Source organism: Coenobita brevimanus, chromosome 101, assembly GCF_032717465.1.
Source record: "Coenobita brevimanus isolate Jiangsu-jjx chromosome 101, ASM3271746v2, whole genome shotgun sequence".
Lineage (NCBI taxonomy): Eukaryota > Metazoa > Arthropoda > Malacostraca > Decapoda > Coenobitidae > Coenobita > Coenobita brevimanus.
Window position 1 is genome coordinate 62,599,881 of NC_137054.1, and position 14,688 is coordinate 62,614,568.

The 14,688-nt window shown below is 40.6% G+C and overlaps 1 protein-coding gene across 1 annotated transcript in view; it reads left to right on the top strand.

Annotated features, from left to right (window-relative positions):
* The window catches only part of LOC145415053 (uncharacterized), a 680,222-nt gene that overhangs the window by 552,525 nt on the left and 113,009 nt on the right, over nucleotides 1-14,688 (top strand).

Below are 14,688 nucleotides of genomic sequence, written 5' to 3' on the forward strand. Positions count from 1 at the left end.
ACCAGGCCCTAGTACGCATTTCCCATCAATTTCCCGTTCCCCTAGCCCAATTGCCCTCACATCATCATCATCATCATCTGTCGTGCCCTCTCCTCAGTCTACATCATCTGAGGAGTACGAATTACCAAAGCCTGCAAAGCGAGGGAAGGCAGGCCGTGCAGGCCGTGCAGGCAGGCCTAGAACAAAGGGGATGCGTGGCAGTTGGAGGGCAAAGCTGGGCGATAAGCGAGGTGATAAGCGGGGTAGAAAGGGTCCAAGTTTCACCACGCACCAGGTCAGAAACCCCCCCGCCTGCCCCCCGCTCAGTTCCCTCACCCGCGCCACCCCCCCACTCACCGCCCCCGCACTCACCCCCCTCCCCGTTGCCTCCTGCCTCACCCACCTCCCGCTTGCCTCCTGCCTCACCTCCTGCCTCACCCATTGCCTCTACATCAGCTCCTTCTCACGGGGAAACGAGTGGAATGCAACCTGCCCCTGCCACTGAACCACGCACAGGGCAAGTTGATGCATTTGTTTGGACTGACGGTGGAGATTTCCAGCCACACAATCCACCGTTTTATATGACAAATGCTGGAATACAGCCTGCCTTCCCATGCAATGCAGGTGATGAGTTTGTTGATTACTTCCTGGCCTTCCTTGATGATGAAATTGTGCAGCATGTCAGCGATAAGACCAATAGGTATGCAACTCAGTGTGCAGCAGAGGGGCGGGGACCTATTGGCTCACCAAAGCAAGTGTCGTGGTTGCCTGTCGGGATCAGAGAGCTGTATGTTTTTTTTGCACTCATGTTTTTGATGGCCCATATAAAGAGACATGAGTTGGAGGAGCACTGGCTCGTGGATGACATAACTACTATCCCTATATTCGGGAAGTATATGTCACGGGATCGGTTCCGACAGCTGCTTGGATACCTGCACTTCGCTGACAATGACAACCCGTCCCAAACTGACCCTTTGTGGAAAGTGAGGGATTTCCTCAACAAGATTAGGGATCGATTTATGCGATTTTTCAGGCCTGTGCAGAAAGTCGTCATAGACGAGTCCCTGGTATTGTTCAGAGGACGTCTCAAATTCAGGCAGTACATCCCCAGCAAACGCCACCGCTTTGGGATAAAGTTCTTTGTGCTGTGTGACTGTGAGACGGGGTATATAATGGATTTTGTCATTTACTCGGCTAGCACAATGGATGTGAACAGGAAAGACCCCCTTGGCTTCTCTGGCTCCGTTGTAAAAGTGCTGATGGAGAGGTATTTTGGTGGTAATCATGTGCTGTACACAGACAATTATTACACAGCACCGAAACTCTCCAAATACCTTGCTGAACACGGCATTGGCACTGTTGGCACTGTACGGAGCTATAGGAAAGAGTGGCCTAGTTTCCCGAAGCATCATCATCATCCAGGGGAGATGTTCACCTGAAGAAGTCAGACAAGCTTCTTGCGATCAGGTGGCATGACAAGAAGGTCGTCAATATGATCAGCACCATCCACAAGGGGGAAATGAAGAGAACTGGGAAGGTCAGCTACAGGACGGGAGAGCCAATCATGAAGCCTGATGCCGTCATTGATTATAATGTAAATATGAGACTCGTTGATAAGTCTGATATGATGATTGGCGAAATAGACTGTCTCAGGAGAAACACCCGATGGTACAGGAAGGCTTGCCTGCACATGCTCGATATGTGCATGCTCAATGCCTTCATTCTTTACAAGACACAAGTCGGGGGCATAAGGCAACCATCACTGAGACAGTTTTCCAAGACTGTCGTGCAGCAGCTACTTGAACGATTTGGTCAGGTGACGGCATTGATCCCGAGGCGACACTCTGACACACAACCTGACCGTCTTGAGTGCCGCAATTACATGAGCCGGCACCAGCTTGTGAAATTGCCTCCTAAAGCAGGCGGCAGGTTGTCACAGGGCCGCTGCAGGGTATGTTCAACCACCACACGAAGGCCTACGACGAGAAAAATGAGCACACATCAGTGCCTTGAATGCCAAGTCGCTCTATGTGTAACTCCGTGCTTTGCCGAGTACCACTCTCTGAGTAAATACTGAAAGTGACAGTGATATATAGTGATGCGACAGTGACGTGCTTTGCCAATAATTGTATAATGGATAATGTAGTAATAAGGGATATTTTGCCTAGAAAATAAAGGAAATATTGGCCAGTATAATAAGTGATATTGTAATAAGAGAATCTGCGGCACTTGTGGAATTCTGCGGCACTTATGTAATTCTGTGATGCGCCAGTGACGCAATATAGTAATAAGTGCATTGTAAATATAATGTACATTGCCCATATTATATGTAAAATAATATTAGAAGTTAGAAAGAATGAAAAGATCGCAGGAAACGTCAGTGAGCAGGTGCCGCCGCAGTGAAGTGGGGCACAGCCGCAGTGAAGAGCGGGTGCAGCCGCAGGGAAGTGCCTTTTACCTACCTCAGTGAACACAGAGTGGGTGTTTATCGTATGTACAGTGTTCATATATGTTTATATTACTATTATGAGAGAGTGGTTGGCATTTGGTACTGGTGTGTGGGGCGTAAAATAGTTATTTCACACCCCTCACTTCTAACGGCTCTCCCCGTCCTGTGAAAGTCAACGAAGTCATGAAACCTACATCAATGGAAAGCTGAAGGTTTGTACTTTCTAATGGTACCTTATTTTTTTCTCTAGCTTTATTCTGTGCAGAGTTATTAAGGTTTAAAGGTTTGTTTACATTTGGCTGAAACCCCTGCGGGAGAGGACAGTCAGACCAAAACAATACCCGCGGTTAAGGGGTTAAGGAACGTTATGATAATAAGAAAACAAACTAGAAAAATACAGAAAACAAACTAGAGAATATGAATTGAATTGGTAAGGTTATTAGGGTGTATGCTTGGACGAAAATTTACGAGTTTCACAATTATAGGAGATGAAATGGAACAATTATGTTTACTAATAAGAAAAAATACTTTCATCTCAAGTGTTCTCGTAAGGTGGCATTCAGTTCCACATTCTTTGTCCGATGTCGCTTCCCAACACATTTCGGACCGACAGAGCATACAGTTATTTCTGCTCTTTACAGTTAAGTGTACATTTATTGCACATTCTTTTGTTCGTTCGTGTATGTGTGAAAGAGAGAGTATTGATACAAACAATAATGTATTCCATTAACCCCTTATGGCTGCTAGCCTTGAACAATGCTTTACTGTACCGGTGTCAGTAACGTTAAGTTAGGGAGAGCCATAAAAACTGCGAACAATTATGGGAAGGGAACGAAGGTCACTGGTATGTTTACATGACCCTACTCTACCATCCCAAACAGCTAGGTGGTCCTTTCATCCCAGATGTTTTCGCCGATATGTTTAAATACTAAAGTAACATGAACCCTAACTTTATGTTTAAATTCTAATGTAACATGCCCCCTAATTTTCTTTCACGAATCATAACAAATCACAAGATGGGTTTAAAGAGGAGGGGAAAAAGCCAGGTGTACCAGACGAGTCTTTTCACATCTGTAAGAAAAAGAAACTGACTTTATAACTTTGAAAAAATGGTTTCAAGGTCTGCCGCGGGAGCACACAAATTTCTGAACTCACGAACATTGAGGATTTGAGGGGGGTAAACATACACTTTGCTGTAAAGCACCTTACCAAATCAGTTCATCCTGATAGTCTGTTATATTTTTCTGATTATTTCTGGGTTGGTAAATAAACATTTCTTGTTAAATCTTTCCCCGCTGTTTTTAGCTGTTCTGGTGTGACGACTCTTTGATTCGTTAACATAATGGCAGAAGACACTGTTCTAATCGAAGTGTTTAAACCTGGCCTAACCTAGCTTAACTGCACCTAAAAATGTAACCTAACCTAATCTTCAGTTGGGAAGTTGGGAAACGAAGTCCACATTTGAGTACGATGAGTTTTGTCCATTGTGCTGGAAACAATCATAGGTACAGCTTTAGAACGAGACGATACTAACAGGGAGGAAATCTTTCAGTAAGAAAACATGATTTACCGAACTGAATATAGTCTGAAAAATACTGAAACAAGCTGGAGGAATATACATTGAACTGGAAAGGTCTTTCTGGTACTTAAAGTGTACATTTACTGGTAAATAAATCAGTCTAACAGTACAGTACTTGTGTTTCCACTGGATTAATCGTGCTTTCGGACTAATCGGTCACCCCTTAACACCATATAGCCCGGATAATCGGGCTATCTCTGTACTGTATATAATACAGTACACCGTACAGTACTTTGTTTCAGATGTAAAAAGCTATATTGTCACAGGGTTTTATGTATATTCAATATTAAAGAATATTATTCAGTAATACTGTACTTAAGAACAGGACAATGAATTGTCTTGTGAAAATCAAGCAATGATTACTTTATGCTGACTTACTTCGCCTGTTCTCTAAGGACGAGAATTTATAAACTTTCTCAACAGTACACAGCAGAGACTAATTATTCACACGTGCTGTTTATTAGTACTGTTGGCCTCTGGAGAAAGTGACTCCACCCCTGACAATCAATAACTAATGCTGTTAATAATAAACAGGTTCATGCTGGTACAATTAACTCCTAGATGGCACAACGGATTTAAGTTAATAAAAAGGACTGGCCTAAGTACCAGGTGTGAATAAGGCAAAGCGTTTATGCAAACTAGGAGCGATAAGTGAAATAAGCTTAATATGGAAAATAAAACACGAGTTTACATTACATTAAGCTCAAGAAAAAGAACTGTTAAATTTGTTGATTACAGTACAATGAAATAAATTTACGTTACATTTCAAAATGAATTCAAAATAAGGAGATCGCACTCACTCACTCACTCAAAAGCTAACTCTTAAACCTAGGGAAAAACGAAAAGAAATACTGGTCAGAAAAGTGGACAAAGCGGATGACTGGGCGTCATTGCTGAGGAAGGACGTTGCACACGCTGAGCCTCTCACCAATCACACTAGGTGGGAATTCAACGGTGGCGGTGGGAACTAGGCATCATTGCTGAGGAAGGACGCTGCCACACACACTGCCTGCTTCCACGGCACTCAAATCTTGACTGATTCAAATGTGGGAGGGAGGCGAGTGTCGTGGCCGCACTTGCTAACGGCCAACAAGTGTGAACAATACACATCCGCAATATCACTCAGGCGGAGGTTAATGTCACGCACAAAGACGATCACTTATGAAATAGTGAAAAATGTCCTGAAAAACACTCCCGTTCGGGTGAATACGTGGCGGTTAAACTGAGCGATAAATACTGGGATTCCACTAGAATTCACGGTTTCCCACTAAAGTTAATGTCACGAGTTTATTCAAATACTTAATCGCGCCAACTCGTGACATATATACAATATATACTGTAATAAATAAAATGCTTTACATCATACATAAAAACATGTTTTCATACTGTAAAATACTGTATATTTTCTAGAGAGCTTTACCAGAAAAACTATATACAGTGGGGTCCCTTGGATAGCGACCTTATTAGTCCACCAAAATAGCCACTATCCATGAAATCACTATGTGAGGGGCAAACTTCTAACCTAAAAAAATTAATAAAGTCCTGGACTCCTTCAGCTATACCCCTAGTTTCCTCATTAACCCTTACTATCATGTCATATTTCTTCAGTAATAAGATAAATACTACATATTCAAAGAAGATTAACAAACTTACTTTTAATTCATTTTGAGTGCTTCTTACTGATAAATATAGTATCGTACCATTGCAGCCTGCTAGAGCCGCAAAAAAATAAATACTGCATGCACTCCATCTAAACCCTAAATTCCTACTGTGAACACTAATAAAATAAACTTTCACTTAACATGCAAAAGGATAAACAAACCTTTAAATCACTTTTGCTATTTATTGTTAAAATTACTGTTGTGCTTGGTGGTTACTGTACTGCAGCAGCCTAGCAACCACGGCCCTGACTCTGCTTACTCTCAATATCTCATCCCTAGTCTTCCTCTCGTCCCTTACATCGTAACACACGCAAACGAACTTCATTCTTGATGCGATGGGCCTCTGTTTCCTCATTTTCCCAACCATCATATAGGTCCTTCTCAAGCTGAACAGGGGGCATGTCGACATCGTCCTCTTTGTCTGACAGGGCATTCAAAATGGCTTGTCTTTGTGCCTCAAACCTTTCTTGCTGCTGACTTAAAAATTGTGCGATCAGTGTCTGGCGCCTTGCATTTATTTTGTCATTCAGGTTCTCGGTGAAGATTTTCGTCAGATCTCGAAAATACACTAGGGCTTGGTCTCGACAGTTAAAATGGAGAGAGGTTACCTTGCCTTGAACTTCAGACAGTACGGCCAGGATTTCAGACAAATCCTTCACTGTTGGCTCATTTGGTTTTCATTTCTTCTTCCTTATCTTCTTGCACTTCCTCTTCCTTTTCCTCATCGTGGTTCAGCATCTCAGCAGTTTGTTCTCCATCTTCACCTCCTACCAAGTCCACGATTTCTTTGTCAGACACACGAGAGTCCTGGCACAGTTCTGATTACGTCAGCAGTCTCACATGCCACCACCTTCAGCTCCTGCCTGGCTGCCTCGCCCGCTTGTTTCAAATGTGGAAGCAGGGGGGCCCAAGCGTGTGCAATGGTGGCTTGATTGATCTGGCCCCAAGCTTCACAGAACAAATCCACTGCATGCTTTATCTTAAAAGACTTCCAAAAGGCCTTGACGGTCATTTCCTCTTGATCTTCTTCCTCTTGACTTGCCTCTTGATCGGGTTCACTGTCGCTAGAGTTAGCCTCTTGGATCTCCTTCAGTTCTCTAAAGTTATCAGTCTTTTCCCTCAGTTTGCTGTGGAGCTTGCCATAGAAGAAGAGTTTAGTGTTAGCAATTAACTCTTGATCTAAATGTTGAATTTTGGCGGTAGTGTTGGGAGGCATAAGAACAACCTGTATGCTAGGGTGGCGGTCTACCATGAAGCGAGCGTGCCCGGGTGCATTATCCAGGAACAACAATATTTTCCAGTCAGTATTTTTCTTCTTGCAATACTCGCGAGTCTGGGGCATAAAAATCTCGTCTAACCATATAATAGAAAGGCTTCAGGTGCTGTTTGAGTACCACACACAGTTGGGGAGTTTGTTCATATCACAGTGGTGGTAGGAATGTGGTTTGGCATATTTATAGACAATAACGGTTTTCATTTTGAAGTCCCCTGAAGCATTGCAGCAAAGCAGGACACTGAAGCGATCCTTGGCCATTTTGGTTCCAGCGGCCTGACGAAGGTTTTTGTGGGCATAGGTGAACTTGGGTGATTTCTTCCAATACACCCCAGTCTTGTCACAATTAAAAACTTGATCTGGGGTGTACCCTCCTTCCTCTATAATAGCCTTAGCAATTTGGGGAAATTCTTGTGCAGCTGTAGTGTCTGCAGATGCAACCTCGCCCTGGTAGAAAGATAGCTTTACCCCACAGCGTTTTTTAAACCTGTGTAGCCACCCACGTGAGGCATTGAATGGAGTAGGATTTTTTATATATTTTTTTTGCACATAGTCCCTGGTACACTGCTATTGCCCTTGCATAAATTTCTGGTCCATCAACACTTGCTCCTTTTCTTAATCGCTTTGCTAACCAGTTCATTACATAATGTTCAGTCACCACTTGGAGTCTGTTTTTTTCGGTAGTGTCGTGCATGGCTTGTCTGGCGCCACCTGCACCACCCATAAAATACTTTGTTGTGGTTTTTATTGCTGCCTTTATCTCATCCTTTTTCTTTCCTTTTTCTTTCTTATGTTTCTTACATTCGATTCAGGTACATTCAACAGTTTAACAATTTCACATGTCTTTGCACTGTCTTCAGTCATCTGGATTATCTTTTTCTTTTCCTCCACACTCTATTGTTTCTCTGGCTTGCCATGCATGTATTCTCTGGCCGTTTTTTTCTCTTTTACACTACCTGCACTTCCTGTTTTTTTCCCTGGGCCACCGCCACCACTTGGGCCAGCCCCCGAAGTTGAAGCCATGATAATAGAACACTCAGTAGCCAGACAATAAATGGAAGATCACAAAAAAACTTTAACAATGACAAGACTGCGATGTGTTGAATGAATGCGCGGTGCGTGGATAAACAATGAGTTAATGAACTGAGTGAGGATAGACTCGCACTCACTGCCAGTGTTACCAGGGTCTGACCAGGTCTGACCTTGGTAACTCTGCCCACCCACTCGCTGCGTGTTAAATGCCTAGAGGATTAACGCTAACCATGCAGCATTAATCATTACGAGATAGTTTCTTTCCTATCACTATCTGTGCATTCACTATTGAAAAAAACACTATCTGAGGGTCTCCACTGTACTGTAATATTATGCTTCTAATGGAAAAGTGTATTCCGTATTCTCTATTACAGTTATTATTCCTTCAAACTCTTACCACCACCTTCGGGCATCATCCTTTTTCATCACCATAATAGGTTCAGGAACTTCATTGGCCAAGTGTGGAAAGGCAGATGATGACTGAAAGAGTGTGACCACTGTCAGTCATTAACTCTAACATGGATTTTTGCAGGAAATTATTATTAAATACCCTCAGACTCTTTGCATATATATATATATATATATATATATATATATATTATCATCAGCCATTTGAGTATCCACTGCAGGACCGGCCTATCCTGACCGAAGTCGGGACGATACAGCCGATGTATCTCTACCAAGTGGCTTAGGCTGTCTGGTAGAGATTGTATGTAGGGTGAGAAGTGCTTGTAAGTGTAATTGTAGTGTTGGAGTGGCTTTGGATGTGTGTGTAGTCTGTGAACCATGTGTAATCGGCCCACGCAAGCCGACTGGGTGCAAGCATACTTTATAGTATGCGACACTGGTTCAATCACAGCACCCCTTGTGTCCACCAATGCAGTACGTGGCCGGGTGAACACTCCCAAAGTTTTTTACCCTGGCGGGGCGCAAACCCTGGCTCACCCCTGTACGAAATGCACACTCTACCACTGTACCATATATATATATATATATATAGATATATATCTCTATATATATATATATATATATAGTAGATATATATATGGACACGACCCTTGATTTGCCAGACTAAAAGGGAGAAGTGCAGTCCGGGAATCACAAAAGTCGGGGAATCGCAAAAGTCCGGGGGCCATTTCCCATTCCCCTAAGTTTACCATACTAGGTCCAGCAATTGCCAATATTCAGTACCAGCCCTGGACTTTTTCCACACTTTGTCCAGCACTCAGTATTACATGTACCAACATAAGTTACATACAAAACATGGTTTATTATAATAACTGCATATGACTACATAGAAGGAAAAATATATTTAACATACTGTACTGTATGTGCTTATTGTACTGTATTGTAGAGAGGATGTACAGTAGGTTTATGCTGTGATCATATAGTGGTTCCCCGAATGGTTTAAACTATCCGAGGTCAGACACGACGTCCATATTTTTTGATGTCAGATACAGTCTGTATTCTTACACCATACTCCTCGCACAGCATAGCGACCATCTTCCCAGCCTCAAGTTTCCTTATTAACTGACATTTCTGGGACACTGAGAGATGCACAGGCATTTTTTGTGCACTTGGTCATTTTCCTAGGGGTTGGTGGTGCTATCCTAGAGTTATAAACTGCTCAGATAATGCTCAGATGTAAGGTTGCTTTACAGCACAAGACAACAGTAAACAAATGTCCGGTGCGAATGCGACCACCTAGCAGGTGGCCCAGACATTGACCAAGGGAACGGAATTGATCACTGCGTGCAGGTAGTTTGAAAAGTAAGTTTCAGTATTTTCAGTATACAGTATTCTGTCTGGGAAATTCGAAATCCAGGAAATAGGGGTCCGCCAAATCGAGGATCGAGTGCATGTGTATATATACTGTATGTATATATATATATATATATATATATATATATATATATATATATATTTATATATATATATATATATATATATATATATATATATATTTATATATATACATACGCAGTCTTTCCTCATACTTCGACATTTCACACTTTGATGATTCACGCATCGACGCAACGAAAAGTTACTGATTTCCTCAAAGTTGGATGAAAATTTCACATTTTGACATTACTCCCTGGCTGAGAAAATGCCACCCACATGTACCGATGCTCACTTGTTGATGGTCATCTGGTGAGGAAGAGACTGAAAGCCCAGAGCAGCCAAGGGAGGGCAAGATGGGCATGCAGAAATTATCCCACTGCCTGTCCACCGTAACAGAGATGGTAACCACCATCGAGGCATACACCAGGACCATGCCAGAGGTACCTGAAATCCTGTCCAACTTAAATGTTACGAAGCCTAAACTGTTGGAAGTGTACAGTAACCGGATTAGGGAACAGAAACAAACAAAAATAACAAGATATTTCCAGGAAAGACCAAATGTAACAGATATTATTAGAGACTTGGATGTGTCTGGTACTGGGGATGAGGAGGAAAGAGAAATGGACAGAGAAGAGGCAGATGAACTGAAACCAGGGTTCGGCTTCGTAGGATTCGGCCTAGGTGATGGTAATGGATCTTCCCCAGAAAGGCCCATGTCACCTAGTCACTAGCGCCATCCACCATGTACAGAAATGTACATGCACTTCACACACATACACACGCATGCACGAACACACACACACACACACACACACACACACACACACACACACACACAGACACACACATCGGAGGTAGACGTCCGGCACCGGCGCTCCATACCAGACCAACACGGCCAGTGGCAATACCTAAATTAGTATCTTTGAATGAGTCAAGCTCTGTACCAGGTTAGACTAAATGATTTTTCATTATTAAAAGGTAAAGAAATAATAAGTTTAAATAAGACTGGTTCAAACAGAACAAAGAACCACGATGCGTTGAGTCGGCTGGGTTTGTTTATACTACAGCAACACGGGGAAAGCGTACATATTCTGTAAGTACATACTCTGTTCATTTAGTATTACAAAATGGATACATACTTCAGTAAATCAAATTTGGAAAAGAAAAGGGATAAAAGTAAAAAGCAAATTGATGATTTCTACCAAGAACTGGTTGAAGTGGAGACTCACAATAGACTGGTTGAACGTGTACACAAACTAGAAATGGCTTTCAAAAATGAAATTGATGAAATAAAGAAGCAAATGCACTTGCAAAAGGAAGAGATAGAAAAACTAGGAAGGGAGGCCAATAAGAAAGACACAACCATCAGTGAACTAACAGTGGAATTGAGTACGCTTAGGAAGAAAGTGAGTGAAATGGGAAGTACAGTAGTCAATCACGAGAGTGTTATGGAAGAGTTAAAAAATGACACAGAGACAATTAGACAAGCAAGCAGTCTTATGGACCAGAGCAGTGATATTGAGGAGAAGATAACACAGGTGAATGAAGCTGTGCAAAGCTACAAAAATGATGTAGAAACCACGTATGCTGAAATGGTGAAAGTAAAGAAAGACTTAGAAACAAGGGTGGAGGAAAAAAGCATTAAAAAGAAAGTGAAAAGAATAATCCAAAACAATCCAAAGTTAGTCAGAGATTCAGTAGAAATAAATAAATAAATAGTAATCACTGGTATAGAAGAGGAAGAAATTAAAAACAAGATCACTAGAGACAAAAAGGAGATGGCAAATGTAATGAGCTTACTGAAAGAAGTATCAGAGGAAATCTGTAGTAAAGACATAGAGGAACACAAAAGGTTAGGGAAATACGAGAAAAGCAAGACAAGACCTCTAAAGGTGACTTTCCAGAGTGTAAACATTGTGGAAGAGATACTAAAAAATGCAAAGAATCTTATGGAAAAAGAGGAGTTCAAAAATGTATGGATAAAAAGATGCCTAACACAAGAGGAACTGGAATTACTGAAAGAGAAAAGGGAGGAAGCAAAAACAAAAAATGAGGGAAGATCAGAAGAGGAGAAGAAGAATTTTTTTTTACAAAGTAATAGGATTGCAGGTACGAAAGTGGTACACAAACAGGATGGAAGAAAAAGGAGGAAGTTAGTAGAACCATGTCATGACAAGTATATAAACAAGATGATAAAGTTGATGTACTCAAATATGGATGGAATGGTATCTAAATTACTAGAGATGAATGATTATGTCAGAGAAAATGAACCACAAATAATATGCCTAACTGAGACAAAATTAACACCAAGGATATCCAATGACATACTAAACTTAGAGGAATACAATATATGGAAAAGAGACAGAAATTTAAAAAAAGGAGGAGGAATTATAATATTAACTAAGAAAAATCTAAAAGTCAAGGAAATAAACCTAGATATACCATCACAAGTAGAACTGATTGCAGTAGAGATTGACACATCTGAAGGTAAAGTAATTGTAGCCAATTTGTACATGCCACCCAGATCAAACACATGGGAAAAGAGACGAATATGAGGACCTGGCAAAGAGTACAATTCAGAGTATAAGATCCTTGCTACATAAAATGGAAGAGAAATCAGAAAGAATTATACTAACTGGGGACTTCAATACAAATATAAATTGGAATACTCTAGATATAAATAGCCAAGAAAGCTGTTGGGACCAAAAGCTCCTGGATCTCGTACAAGAGTTTTTCTTAACGCAACATGTGAGGGAAACCACTAGAAAAAGAGGACTAGATGTACCTTCAGTGCTAGATCTAATATTTACTAGGCAAGAAAATGACACTGACAGTTTAATATATCACCCTCCACTCGGCAAAAGCGATCATGCAGTACTAAATTATAACTTCAGGATAGCATATGACATAGTAAACATCAATGACAGTTACAAAAAGAGCCTAAACTATAAAAAGGGAAATCATCAAGACCTAAAGAAGTATTTCTTAGAAGTTGATTGGGAAAATGAGCTTAGAGGACAAGATTTAAATGCTGTATATAAATTTTTTTTTTAATTTTATGAAATAGGAGTCCAGCAGTACATCCCACAGCACAAAGAAGCAGATAAGAAAATACAGAAATGGTTCAATACAGAATGTAAAAAATCAAAAGAAAGAAGAGATTTGTTGTGGAATAGATACAGAAGACACAATAGTGAAAGGGCGTATACTAATTACAAACAGGCAAGAAACGACTATACAAGAATAAGGAGGGAAGCCCAAAAACAGTTTGAGGAGGATATAATAAATAAAAGTAGTGATCAACCAAAGCTGTTTTACAGCTATATCAGAAGCAAAACCAAAGTAAAAGATATAATACAATCCATTATGGACGAGGGAATCACTTATACACAAGAGAAAGATATTTGTGAAGCACTAAATAAGAATTTCCAATTAGTTTTTACAGAAGAAAAAAATTTTGAGAGGGACTATGTGGAACACGCATGTCCACACATACTACCAGATATACAAATAGCAGAAAAAGTAATACAGGAGGAGTTAAGTAGATTAGACAGAGGAAAAGCAAGTGGTCCTGATGAAATTTCATGTTGGGTGTTACGAGAGTGTGCAAAGGAGTTAAGTAAACCATTATTTTTAATTTTCAAGAAATCCTTGAGTCAAGGTAAACTACCTGATATTTGGAAAAAAGCAAATACAGTCCCCTTATTCAAGAAAGGAAATAGACAAAATCCTCTCAACTACCGACCATTATCACTGACCAGTGTTGTAAGCAAGGTATTAGAAAAACTTATAAGAAAAGCTTGGGTAAATCATCTAGAAGAACACAGTATGATAACAGAAAGACAGTTTGGTTTCAGAAAAGGAAAATCATGTGTTACCAATCTGTTGAGCTACTATGACAGAGTAACAGACACAATACAGGAAAGGGAAGGATGGGTGGACAGTATCTATTTAGATTTCAAGAAAGCTTTTGACACAGTACCACACCAAAGACTTTTATGGAAACTGTACCATCAAGGAGGAATTCGAGGCAAACTGTTTTGTTGGATGCAAGACTTTCTCATAAAAAGAGAAATGAGGACAGTACTAAGAGGAAACTACTCATCATGGAAAGAAGTGACTAGTGGAGTACCACAGAGTTCGGTGCTGGCACCAATCATGTTTTTAGTGTACATAAATGATATAAACAGTAACACTGGAAATGAGAGCTATCTGAATATGTTTGCAGATGATGCAAAAATACAAAGGAGAATTACTAGCACAGACTCATGTAGGGAGCTACAAGAAGAATTAAATAAACTTCATGAATGGAGTAATACATGGCAAATGGAATTCAATGTGGACAAGTGTCATGTAATCAAGTTTGGTAAAAGTGGAAAAAGACCTGATTGGGATTATAAGTTAGGAAATAAAACCCTATACACATCAGAAAGAGAGAAAGACCTAGGTGTGATTATCAATAACAGACTATCTCCGGCTGACCACATCAGCGAGAAGGTACGGAACATGTATACACTGCTTGCAAATATGAGAATAGCATTCACATACATAAATGAATACATGCTAAGAAGGATAATAACATCATTCATTAGACCAACCCTGGAATATGCATCAATAGTCTGGAGTCCTCATCTCAAAAAGCATATAGACAAGATTGAAAAAGTTCAAAGGGCCGCTACAAGATGGATACCGAGCTTAAGGGACCTAAGCTACGAAGAAAGACTAAATAAACTGAATCTACCAACACTACAGGAGAGAAGGAAAAGAGGTGACATGATAATGCTATATAAGTGCATATCAGGAAAGGAGAAAATAGACATAAATGATTACTTAACATATGGAGAAGCATCAGCAAGAGGACACTGCAAAAAAC